Source organism: Vespa velutina, chromosome 18 (genome assembly GCF_912470025.1).
Source record: "Vespa velutina chromosome 18, iVesVel2.1, whole genome shotgun sequence".
In the NCBI taxonomy this organism is placed as follows: Eukaryota; Metazoa; Arthropoda; class Insecta; order Hymenoptera; family Vespidae; genus Vespa; species Vespa velutina.
In genome coordinates this window covers 1,605,329-1,617,828 of record NC_062205.1, presented here as the reverse complement: position 1 = coordinate 1,617,828, position 12,500 = coordinate 1,605,329, and the positions used below count along the sequence as shown (strand labels likewise).

General features: G+C 30.7%; 1 non-coding gene across 1 annotated transcript; it reads left to right on the top strand.

The window, feature by feature from the left end:
• The first annotated feature begins 2,210 nt into the window (after positions 1–2,210).
• Trnah-gug lies at positions 2,211–2,282 on the top strand. Its single transcript has one exon. It is a non-coding gene; the product is annotated as a tRNA-His (tRNA).
• The last annotated feature ends 10,218 nt before the right edge of the window (positions 2,283–12,500 follow it).

Genomic DNA, 12,500 nt, shown 5'->3' with positions numbered 1-12,500 from the left:
AGACAGAGACAGAGAGAGAGAGAGAGAGAGAAAGAGAAAGAGAAAGAGAGAGAGAGAAAGAGAGAGAAAGAGGAAGGCGGAAGAGATTCTCAAAGGCTTACGAAGACGAAACTGACGAATCGAAGAAGGTGGTAGCGGTTAAGAAAACGACTCTGTGGTCTATTCTCGAATCCTCATACACACAGACAAAACACGCATACAGATAGAACGTACACATAGAGACACGTAAAATCTTTCCTCTGGTAAGCTCCTATCCACGATATTTCAAGCAATATCTTTCTCTCTCTCTCTCTCTCTCTCGACTTTTTTCCTTTTTCTTTCTTTCTCTCCCTTCCTCCCTTTTCTTTTTCTTTTTTCTCTCTTTTCTTTTTCTTCCCCTTCTTTCGAACGACCCTCTACGGGGCGTCGTCGGTTTCTTTCGAAACGAGCAAAGGACACACGTTCGGTGATCGTCACGCGCCATTCTCATTCCAACGAGGATTTTAAGATTTTTTTTTTCTTTTTTTTTTTTTTTTTTTTTTTTTTCCTATATCAAACTCCCACGAAACGGCTCTAACAAATCTCGTACACCTACTTACTTTTCTTACTTACTTACTTACTTGCTTGCTTGCTTGCTTGCTTACTTACTTACTTATTTACAAACACGCACGCGCACATATATATATATATATATATATATACATAACGTGTATTCGTTTAAGCGTCGAAATTATTTAAGAACACGCACATGCGCGCACACAAGCACACGAACATGTACGTGCACACGAATTTACACAAGCATACGCACATGCAACAATTATTTACGCGTCTAAATTACTTACAGACATGAACACGCACTTATTTAACCTTGACTAAATTACTTATATACATGTATACGCATGTATGTGTATATATATATATATACATACAAACACACATATACGTGTGTATAGAATGAAGATGATAGTTCATGGTACTCAAGTCGCAAATCTCCTATAAATGTGTGTTTCGCTTCACAATATTTACGCAAGAACGTTGCTAACTATTATTCTTTGGAATAATCGCCTTCGGATAACTATTCACGAGGTTAGTATCAAGGGGGGAGGGGGGAAAAAAAAAATAATCTCCCAAAGAGAAATATTTGCGGACGGATGGACGATGGTATTAGAAGTGGAGAAGTATTAGACGAACGCGTTCTTTTTTTTCTCTTTTTTTTCTTTTTTTTTTTTTTTTTTTTTTTGTTATTTCGATCCCTTCTTGTATCTACTTACTCGTTGCGAAAAAGATCGATCATTATTAATTCAAAAGAAAAAATTATATATATATATATTTGATAATATAAATTATTGTATTGATAAGGATCGATAAGAGACGCGAGTTGAGAATTTTCTCGATAATAGTTTGAATCAAAAGCATTTTGATCAGATAATTCTTGATAATCGATTATAATCAATTGTCTTTTTATCGTTTCGATTATTTTCTTTTTTCTTTTTTTTTTTTTGTTTTTCTTTGGAATTTTATAATTATATATATATATATATATATATATATATATATATATATATATATATATATATGTATTAGGTTGGAAACTATGAAACGGGTATTTTTGTTTAATTATTTATTTTCATTCAACGCTCTTTTCATAGTTTCCAACCTAATATATAAGTATCATTTTAATATATATATATATATATCAATGTAATTAAATATAAATCGATATCATAATTGTATATATAATTACATATTAATACAATCAAATATAAATCGATATTATAATTATATATTAATTTATTATTATTATTATTATATATATATACCTATAAATCAATTTTAACGCGTGAGAAGGAATCTCGTCGAATGATGAAGGGAAAGTTGAAGAATAAAAAAATTAGAGAAAAAGAGATAAATAAAAATTTAAATAAGAAACATATCGTTGAACGATATATGCGCATAAATAAGATTTGAAATTAAATTAATTTAAGATTAGAAAGAGACTGAGATAGAGATATAGAGAAAGAGAAAGAAAGAGAAAGACAGACATATAGAGAGAGACAGACAGACAGAGAGAGAGAAAGAGAGAGACAGAGAGAGAGAGAAAGAGAGAGAGAGGGAGAGATATCCACAATGTATCCAATATCGTTTATCTCCTCGATCATTCTTCACGCTCGATTGGAAACTCTACTTTCACATGATCGACGATTCATCGATCTTTTCCAACTCCTCTCACAGCCGTGATCGTCTAGTGGTTAGGACCCTACGTTGTGGCCGTAGTAACCCAGGTTCGAATCCTGGTCACGGCAAATGAAGGGATGAGGGGGAGAGGAGGAGGAGGGAGGGGCGTGTTGCTGCTACTTTTGCATGCTTGCTTGCTGCTCCTATATGCGTTATATTGTCTTTTTTTCCTCTTCTTTTAATTTCTCTCTACCGAGCGAAAATATTATTAAGACACATTGTGTGTGTGTGTGTTGTTGTGCTGTGGCTGTGGTTTGTCCTAAAATTTCGCTCGTTCAGAGAGTGTGAAAAGAGAGAGAAAAAATATGTGTGACATGTGTGTGTGTGTGTGTGTGTGTGTAGTTATGTGTGTGTGATGGTGGTTTGGTTTTTAATAGAGGTTATTTTTTTTTTCTTCTTTTCTTTTCTTTTCTTTTCTTTTCTTTTTTATTAAAATATTATTGTTAATAGAATTTTTTATTGTTCTTTAAATTTTTTGTTATTCTTATAATTTTTTCTTTTTTTCTTTCATTATTTATAAAATTCTCTTTTTCATTAATATTATTATTATTATTATTATTATTATTATTATTATTATTATTAATAAAATATTATCATTAATACTATTATGTGCGGTTCCATTTTCTTTTTTTTTCTTTTTCTCTTTTCTTTTTTCCTTCTCTTTCTCTCTCTCTCTCTCTCTCTCTCTCTTTTAATCTCTATCTCTGTCTTTATCTCTATTTAAATTAATCGAAAAATTGAAAATTAATTAAAATTAAATCTTTTTTCCAAATTAATAACGATCGATTTATAATTACTAATTAAGAATATCAATTGAGAATTTATAAACTGATATTAAAAAAAAAAAAAAAAAAAAAAAAAAAACAAAAGAAAAAAAACAAAAAAAAAAAACGAAGAGAAAGAAAAAAGAGAAGAATGGAACGAAAGGAAGGAAAGAAAAAGAAAAGAAGAGGGATGGAAAGACAGGCGAAATTATATTATGATTTATTTTTTTTATATTATAATATTATTCCTCAATCAAATGTAATATATCTGGGAAGAAAAAAAAAAAAGGAGAACAGAATTAACATCGTTTGTAATACGTTAATTCGTATTACAATTCAAAAAAAAAAAAAAAAAAAAAGAAAAATAAAAAAACAACAAAAAAAAAAGAACCAAAAAAAAAAGAAGGAAATCAAAACGAAGAAGAAGAAGAAGAAGAAGAAGAAGAAAAAGACAACGAATTTCTTGATGTCTCTTCTTTTTCCTTCTTTCGTCTTCTTCTTCGTTTTCTTTCTTTTCCTTTTTTTTTTCTCATTTTTTGGGGGGGGGTGTTTTTTTTTCTTTTTTTTTTTTTTTGTTTTTTTTTTCTAATTGAAGACACACCATCTCAATTAAGATTATCGTTTAACATTGAAAATTCGTATATTAGTTAAACCGAACCAGTATCGTTCACAATAACGTATTTCACGGTTATAATCGTTTCGTTACGATATAAATCCGATAAAAAGTATAGGAAATATTATTTAAGTTAATTGGCCATGGCGGGAATAAGGAATTTTAAAAGGTGTTCGTTTTCGCACCTTTTTTTTTTGGTTTTTTTTTTTTTTTTTTTTTTAATGGCGTTCAACCAATACCCATCAAGATTGCAAAGAACGCGGTATTACTTTGGCGCCGAACCATCGCGCCCCGGACTCCATTGGCCTGTAACTAACACGGTTATTATCTCCACGAAGACCATTTTCGATCCTATCGAATGGAAAGTCGAGAAGCCGTTCTCTCGGTTCTCTCTCTCTCTCTCTCTCTCTCTCGGTCTACAAATTTTTTTCTTTCTTTTTTTTTCTCCCCCGTTCCCCCGTCACCCGTCACCCTGCCCCATCCCTTTGCCTCTTTCTTCACGATTTATATTTTCATTTAGTTTTATTTTTTGTTTCGTTCGAAACGTCACTTACAATGGAGGTAACACACAATACATACACAGGTTGATTGTAAATTAACGCCCGATTGAATATAACCCGAATCCAAATAAATCTCTCTCCCCGTGCTCCACCCCGCTCCACCCTCCTCCCTGTCAGCGGGCCAACTCCCCTTACTCCCACGCTTGTTAGAAGCGATAGAGAAATATAATGCGTTAAGAGACGTTGCCATTGTGACATAGAGCGTGAAATATTTCAAGTGCCTTTTTAAATGAACCTCGAGTGGTTTTGTCAATCGTTAAATTGAGAGTTCGTAGATTTTTTCTTTTTCCTTTTTTTGCTTTTTTCTTCTTTTTTTCTTTTTTTTTATTTTTTTTTTTTTGATATTTTTTCAATATCGTTCTCTCTCTCTCTCTCTCTCTCTCTCTCTCTTTCTCTTTTTTTCTTCCTTTAAATATTTTTCTCTGTTTACTTCTCATCTAATACTTTTTGCTTCGTAACGTTTTTACAATATATGGTTTTTTCTTTTTTCTTTTTAAATATTTCTTTTTTCTTTTTTTCTTTTCCCCCTATTTACTCTCCATCTAATACTTCTTTTCTTTTATAATATATTTTTCGATATCGTTTTCTTTTTTCTCTTTTTTTTTTTTTTTTTTTTTTTTTCTTTTTTTTTTTTTTTTTTTTTTTTTTTTTTTTTTTTTTTTTTTTTTTTTTCTTTAATATTCGTTTCTATTTAATTTCTATCTAATACTTTTTCCTTTATAATATTTTGCGATAAGAAGAAAACATTCTTTTTCATCTTTCTTTTTTCTTTTTTTGTTTTTTCTTTTTTTGAATTTATATCAAACACACAGAACGTAATATAATAACATAGAAAATCTAAAAACAATAATATCCACTTAAGATTATTGTCATTATCATAAATAACATATAATTGTGATTGTCATTCTAATTGTCGATCGTAATAATGATCGTTATTGCGATTGCGATTATATATAGCTCATTTCATTTTTTGTTAAACACTTAACATAATCAATTAATTTATATCAAATTAAATTAATTTATATCAAATATTAAAGATAATTTTATAGTATAATTAATAGCAACGAAAATGTTAAAACAATTATATCCGTGTAAGATAATCATCATAATCATCATCATCATCATCATCATCATCATCATCATCATCATCATCATCATCATAATCATTATCATCGTCATCATATTCATATTCATAATTCTGGTTGTCGTTCAGACCATAAAATCTCAGTCTGAGATTTTATTTCTTGAAAAAGGATACAAAATGGTTGAACACGGTGTACCTAAAAGCGATTCGATTCGAGGGCGGATTTATTAGCTCGCGTGCCTTAAACCGGTGTTGCTTGTTAAGCCATCCTTCTTAACCGTGCACGCGGAAAACAAGCGTGTATAACCACCATCCCTTTCCCTCACCCTCTCTCCCTTTCATCCCGCATCTCTCTGTATAGCTTTATCATCGACCATAAATTTTGGTAGCCGTTGTATTGAACTTACCGAAGAGCGCTAACGCAAAATCGTTCTAATTGGTAATAATTTACGAAGTCGGGTTGCCTTAATCGTTCGTCGTTGTTCCTCGCTTTTATTGCGAACGTAGTCGCGCCATCTTTTAATGCTCGCCGATAACGCGATGATAACTATAATCGAACGATACGAAATCGATATAAGTGTACGCACGTATTACGACCAATGTAATATTCGACGCTCGTAATGAAACGTAATAATTTTATTCATTGATTCGATTTATATGGATTTTCTTTTTCTTTTCTCTTTTTTTCTTTTCCTTCTTTTTTTTTTTTTTTTTTTTTTTGTCGCGTACCAATGAATTTCATATCGAATGCACGTTTTACATTGCATCGCGTTGATTATTCTTTATTTTTTATTTTCCGTTTTTTTTTCTTTTTTTCTTCTTTGTTTTTTCTTTTTTTTTTTTTTTTGTTTTTATTCTTCTTATTTTTTATTTTCTTATTTTTTGATAACGTGCATACGAAAATGTCTTTTTCTTCTTTTTTTGTTTTTTTACCTTTATCTTCTGTTCCTTTTTGTGTTTTTTCTTTTATTTTTTTTTTATTTTTTTTTTATTGTTTCTTTCTTTCTACGCACAGATACAGATCACGTAAAAATTTGTGATCAAAAAGAAAAGAAATGATTTCATCTAATCTATTCTTTTGCAAATATAAATATATATATTTATATATTTAATAATTTATATCATTTAATAAATCAAAGCGATTATATCTTCGAAAATGTTTAATCGAAAATAGAAACGTATTGTAAAATTATATCGTATGTTTAATTCAAAGAGAAAAGGCAATGATATTTAGAAAATATACGAAATAGAGACGTATTGTTAAATTATATTAGAAATGAAATTCAAGGAATAAGGCGATTGTGTTTAGAAAATACACGTAATAGAAACGTATTGTTAAATCAAATTAAAAATGAAATTTCGAAGAAACAATGGAATTGATGATGTTGATAGAAAATAGACGAAATAGTAACGTATTCTAATATTAAAATTAGAAATTAAATGTTGACAATAAAAAAAGCGCGACGAAGTTTTAAAGGATACGAGAAATAAAAATGTATTATAAAAAATAATTAAAAATTAAAAATGATATTCAAAATGGCAATGATGATGATGATATTTATTAAATACAGATGTTGTACATATTTTATTTTTAAAATTGAGAATTACCATTTCAAGTGACATAAATAATTCGATTAATTAAAATAAATATTAGTAATCAGATTATCGTAGATTATTGGTGACTGGTTAAAAATCAAAATATAAATAAAAATGAAAAAAAAGAAAAGAAAAAAAAAAAAAAAGAGAACAAAACAAAAAAATTAAAATTGAAATGAAAGAAGGAATAAGAAAAAAAAAAAAAAAAAAAAAGAAAAAGGAAAAAAAAACGGAGAATAAGAAGACCCGAGGCAAAGAACCAAGGACAAGATTTAAGTGTATTGGCGTGCTCGTGAGAGGAAAGAAAAGAGAAAAAGAGATAGAGAGAGACAGAGAAAGAGAAAGAGAGAGGGAGAGAGAGAGAGAGAGAGAGAGAGAGACAGAGAGAGAAAGAGAAAGAAAGAAGGGTGAGTACAAAAATATTCGTCTTATTTATTCGCTGATTACGTACATTCAGAATATTTTTCAACATTAAATTTGCGAGGCTTTTGGCCAAGGCTGTGTAACGAGGAAGCATCTCGTTGGGAGATGAAATCATTGTATGAAAAGAAGAAAGAGAGAGAGAGAGAGAGAGAAAGAGATATATAGAGAATGAGAAGAGAGAGAGGGAGAGAGGGAGAGAGAGGGATAGGGAGGGTTGGAGAAGAAAGAGAGATAGAGAGAGAGATATACGAGAAATACGAGAAATACGAGAAATAAGAGACGTTCATACGTTCTGTCATGTCATGTAATATCATTTCGTCGATTTGTTTCAATGTTAAGGAACGACCAAATAAGTTAAGTACTTACTTACTTAAACATATATATATATATATACATACACACGTACAGATAGACAGACACAGATAAAATACACTCCTTCGCATTTTTCTTGATAAGATATATAAAAAAGGAAAAAAAAGAAAAGAAGAAAAAAAAAAAGAAGAAACAGGAGAAAAAAACTTTATTCCTTCCCACTCGTTTACCTTTCTTTCTTACGAAAAAAAACAAACAAAAACAAAAGAAAAAAAAAACAAACGAACAAACGAAAAGAAGAAAAAAAAAAGTTTTTTTTTTTTTTTTTTTCCTTTTTTTTTCCCCTTTTTCTTTCGGACGGATGCTGAGCCAAACCAAATGGGATACGGGGATTGGGATCGGGCGGAATATAAATGGATACGTTAAACAAATATTTTTTGATAAAAGGGAAAAACGTAATCTACGTACGATTAGAAAACGTGAGAATTACTATCGTTAGTCTGACCGTCTAGAATACCGTTTAGTTTTAAACGTTCGTGATCGATTAAACGGTGATTAACGGGCCCGTTAACTTTAAGTGTCCTTTACGGTTTGCCATAACCCACCATAAAGAGATAGATAGAGAGAGAGAGAGAGAGAGAGAGAGAGAGAGAGAGAGAGAGAGAGAGAGAGAGAGATAGTGTTAGCCAGTCAGTCAGTCGATCTACTCGGAATAATTTATCTCACGTACGCCGATACACAACATCCGGATAGAGGTTACGTCGATGGTTTACAAGACGGCACGATCGTATTTATGAGACGATCAATTTTTAACTGCCCTCTTCTCCTTATCCCAATCCCTCCCCCTCCCCAGTCCCCCTGCCCGCACCTGTGTATTCCTTGTACACCCTGCTCCCCACCCAATAAAACCCTACCCTCCTCGAGTCCGAGCACTCCATTGCCCTGCTACCTTAATCTACCTTCTCACCTACCTACCCCCTTCTCCCCCCCCCCCCATCTCCCCGCGCCACCGCCCCGTCACCAATTTAATCAGAAAGGACATTCTCTTAATTGGATAGTAGTCGGTAGCGGAGGTTAGTTAGTTTATCACAATTATTTCAACGCGTTTCTCGCCGTTGTCTGATAGGTGTATGTAACTTTTTTTCTTTCTGTCTTTTTTCTTTTTTTTTTTTTTTTTTTTTTAATTACGCGTTTGAACAGCGAGAAAGAGAGGGGCAGAGAGTGCGGCATTGTTTATAAAAGGGCGAAACAAAAAAAGAAAAAAGGAGGTAAAAGGTAAAAGGAAGGATTGCGAAGGTATTTTCTTTTTCTTTTTGTCTTTTTTTTTTTTTTTTTTTTTTTTTATTTCTATCTTATCCCTCGATGGGAGGATAAAATGATGAAGAAAATGGAAAGAAAAGAATGAAAAGAAATAAAATACAAGAGGAATGATCTAATGTGTGAGAAACGTTGAATGTAAAAGATCGAATTTGTTATTGCGTTTTAAGAACAAAAGATAAATTATATGAATTGATGTCTGATTTTATTTATAATTTATATTTCATAAATAAAAGTAATTTGCAGATATATATATATATATATATATATATATATATATATTTTTTTTTCTTTTCTTTTCTTTTATATATCATTGTATATATTTATATATAAAATAATAAATATCTAAATAAATAGATAATAAATATTTATATAATATAATATAAATGTATAATATTAATAATATAAATAATAATAAATATATATATATACATAATTTCGAATATAACGAGAAAAGGAATCAATCGATCGTCCGCCGTAGAGAGATGAGATTCAATTGCAAAAAAAAAAAAAAAAGGAGAAAGAAAAGAAAAGAAAAGAAAAGAAAAAAAAGGAAGAAGGAAAAAGAAAAACAAAAAAAAAAATAAAATAACAAGTCTCTCGATAAAACCGTACGATTTTCACGTTATATAAATAGATCCGTCTCAAGTGAATGACATTATCAGATATCCCAACGCGTTGGATTAATCGTATTGAATGATCGACGAATTATAATATCTCGGGAGAAAGAAAAGGGGGGAAAAAAGAAAAAAAAGAAAAGAGAAAAAAAAAAGAAAAGAGAAGGAGGTACAAGGAAGGAAAAAGGAAAAAAGAAAAGAAAAGAAAAGAAAAGAAAAGAAAGATGTCTAATCAAACGCAAGGATCCAACGAAAAAGGAACGATGAAGGGAACAGGACGACGAGTAGAAGACGAGTAAAAATAGTAGTAGTAGTAGTAGTAGTAGTAGTAGTAGAAGGAAGAGAGTAGAAGGGAGGAAAAGGAAAAATTAAAGAAAAAAAAAAAAAAAAGAAAGAAAAAAGAAAACTAAAAAAAGGAACGAAGAAAAAACGAGGGGTGGGGATGGGGGTTGGGTTGGGTTGGGTTGGGTTGGGGGATGGGCGGGGAGGGGGGAGGGAGGGGGAGGAGAAATAGAAAGAGAGAAAGAAAAACGAAGAGAGAGAGAGAGAGAGAGAGAGAGAGAAAAAAGGAAACGTGCTAAGAGTTTGCGATCTTAAACTTACGTGGTAGGTAGAAATCGCGATAGTCGAGAGAGAGTGAAGGATAATACGCGTTATCTCCCTTCTTTTCTTGCCCCCCCCCCTCTCCTGCCCCTACCCCACCCTCTCAGTCTCCGATCTCTCGATCTTCCCTGCCTTCCCCCACCCCTCTCCTCCTCTCTCTCTCTCTCTCTCTCTCTCTCTCTCTCTCTCTCTCTTCCTCCTTACATCTTTACCTCCTGGCTTCGCTCCTTTATTCGCTCGTTATATGGTCTAGGAGTTAGACGTCACGCACCACCCGCCGGAGAATCTGGAAGAACCGGATGCGTGCATGGCGATGGTGCGTAAAAGATTCATTTCTTCCTTCGAGGCGGCACTCCTTCGTTCCTGCCTAACGTCCAGAGAGAATATCCTCGTGAGAGCTTTTTTTTCTTCTCTCCCAAGGGATCACGAGAAAGGATTTCTTCTTCTTCTTCTTCTTCTTCTTCTTCTACTACTACTACCACTACTACTACTACTTCTTCTTCTGCTTCTTCTTCTTCTTCTTCTACTACTACTACTACTACTACTACTACTACTACTACTTTTTTTTCTTCTTCTTTTTCTTCTTCTTTTTCTTCTTCTTCTTCGTCCTCTTCGTCTTCGTCTTTATCGACTTCGTTGTGGATTCTTATCGATTCAAATCGAACGGACAATTTCTTAAGAGCGAAGGAGATGGGGCGAATGAGATGGCGATGGGTAAGGGGAGGTAAGATACGGGGAGGTAAGAAAAAGGAGTTGGCATGAAGGAGCATCCAAGGGAAAAACTATTAAATCTTTCGAAGGTTTTTTTTTTCTCTTTCCTTTTCTTGTTTTTCTTTTTCTTTTTTTTTTTTTTTTTTCTTTGTCTTTTCCCTTTTTCTTTCTCCCTTTCTTTCTCGATATAATATATTCGCTTTTTTAATGCCGACGGACATGACAGAGAGATTGGTTAAGAGATATTTGAGATTTCGAGAGATTTAAGTTATTTTGCGGTTAAATCTTACGTTTGATTCTTTCTTTTTTTTTTTTCCTTTTCTTTTTTTTCCTTACGCTACTCCCCGGCGAATGTGGGGTTGAATATATATTTTTCTCTTTTTTTTTTTTTTTTTTTCTTTTTCCCTTTGGTTTTTCTTCCCTTCTTTTTTGTCCGTTCCATACGAAATATTAATTGCGTTATTAAATTTTATTTTGTTCGTTTTAATAGAATGTATTAATTGCATTATTAAATTTTGTTTATTTGTTTACTTGTTTCATAGGAAATATTAGTTGTGTTATTAAATTATATATACATATATTATACGTTAGATTTTTTCTTTCCTTTTTTTTTTTTTTGTAATATGCGGCGACGAACATACGTCGAATAATATTTTTTGTTTTGTTTTGTTTTGTTTTTGTTTCATAGAAAATATTGGTTGCGTTTAAAAAATGTTTTTTGTTTTATAATACATTCGCCTTTTAATGTCAATTCGAATGCAGGAAGTTGAAGTTAGGAGATATTTATTTAATTAGAGGTTAGAGAAATTTAATAAGATTTTATGTTAAATTTTATTTATTTTTTTTTTTTTTTATATGATACGTAGCTGCGAATGGATATTAAATAATATTTTTGTTTTGCCTTTGTTTTGTAAGAAAAATTGGTTGTATTCTAAATTTTTTTGTTTTTGTTTTATTATATATCCGTTTTCAATGTCGATGAGATACCAAAGAATCTAGGGATATTTGACGTTTAAGAAATTTATTAATTCGGATTTAGATTTTTTTTTTTTTTGCCGTGATATGTAACCAACGAATGAATATAAAGAAAAAAAAAAAATCTTTTCGTTCTTTCTCATATGAAATATTACTTGCATTATAATTTTTTATTAATTGTAATATTCCTCTTTTTTTTTTTCCTTTTGTAATATATCCAAATTGTAATATATTTTTGTAATCCAATAACAAAGAGCTTAGATAGATTTGTTGTTTAGAAGAAATTTGCCGATTCATGCTTAGATTTTGTTTGTAATAAATGTGGCAATAAATTAAAGAAAAATAAAAAAAAAAAAAAAAAAAAAAAAAAGAAAATCTTTTTCGAATGTTTCTTTTTCCCTTAGTAAATACTAATTGCATTATAATTTTACATTAATTATATTATTTTCTTTCTATAATTTTTAATTTTCCTTTTTTACGTGAAATATTAATTGTATTATAATTGTTCGTCAATCGTATTAATTATTTATTTATTTTTTTTTTTTTTCTATAATATTTCACTTTCAACGTCGATGGGATATCAATCGGTTTAGAGATATTTTAGATTTATTTATTTATTTATTTATTTATTTATTTATTTTCTTTTCTCTTTTTTCTTTTTTTTTTTTATAATACATGAGAGCGAATGGATCAAAAAGAAAAAAAAAAAGA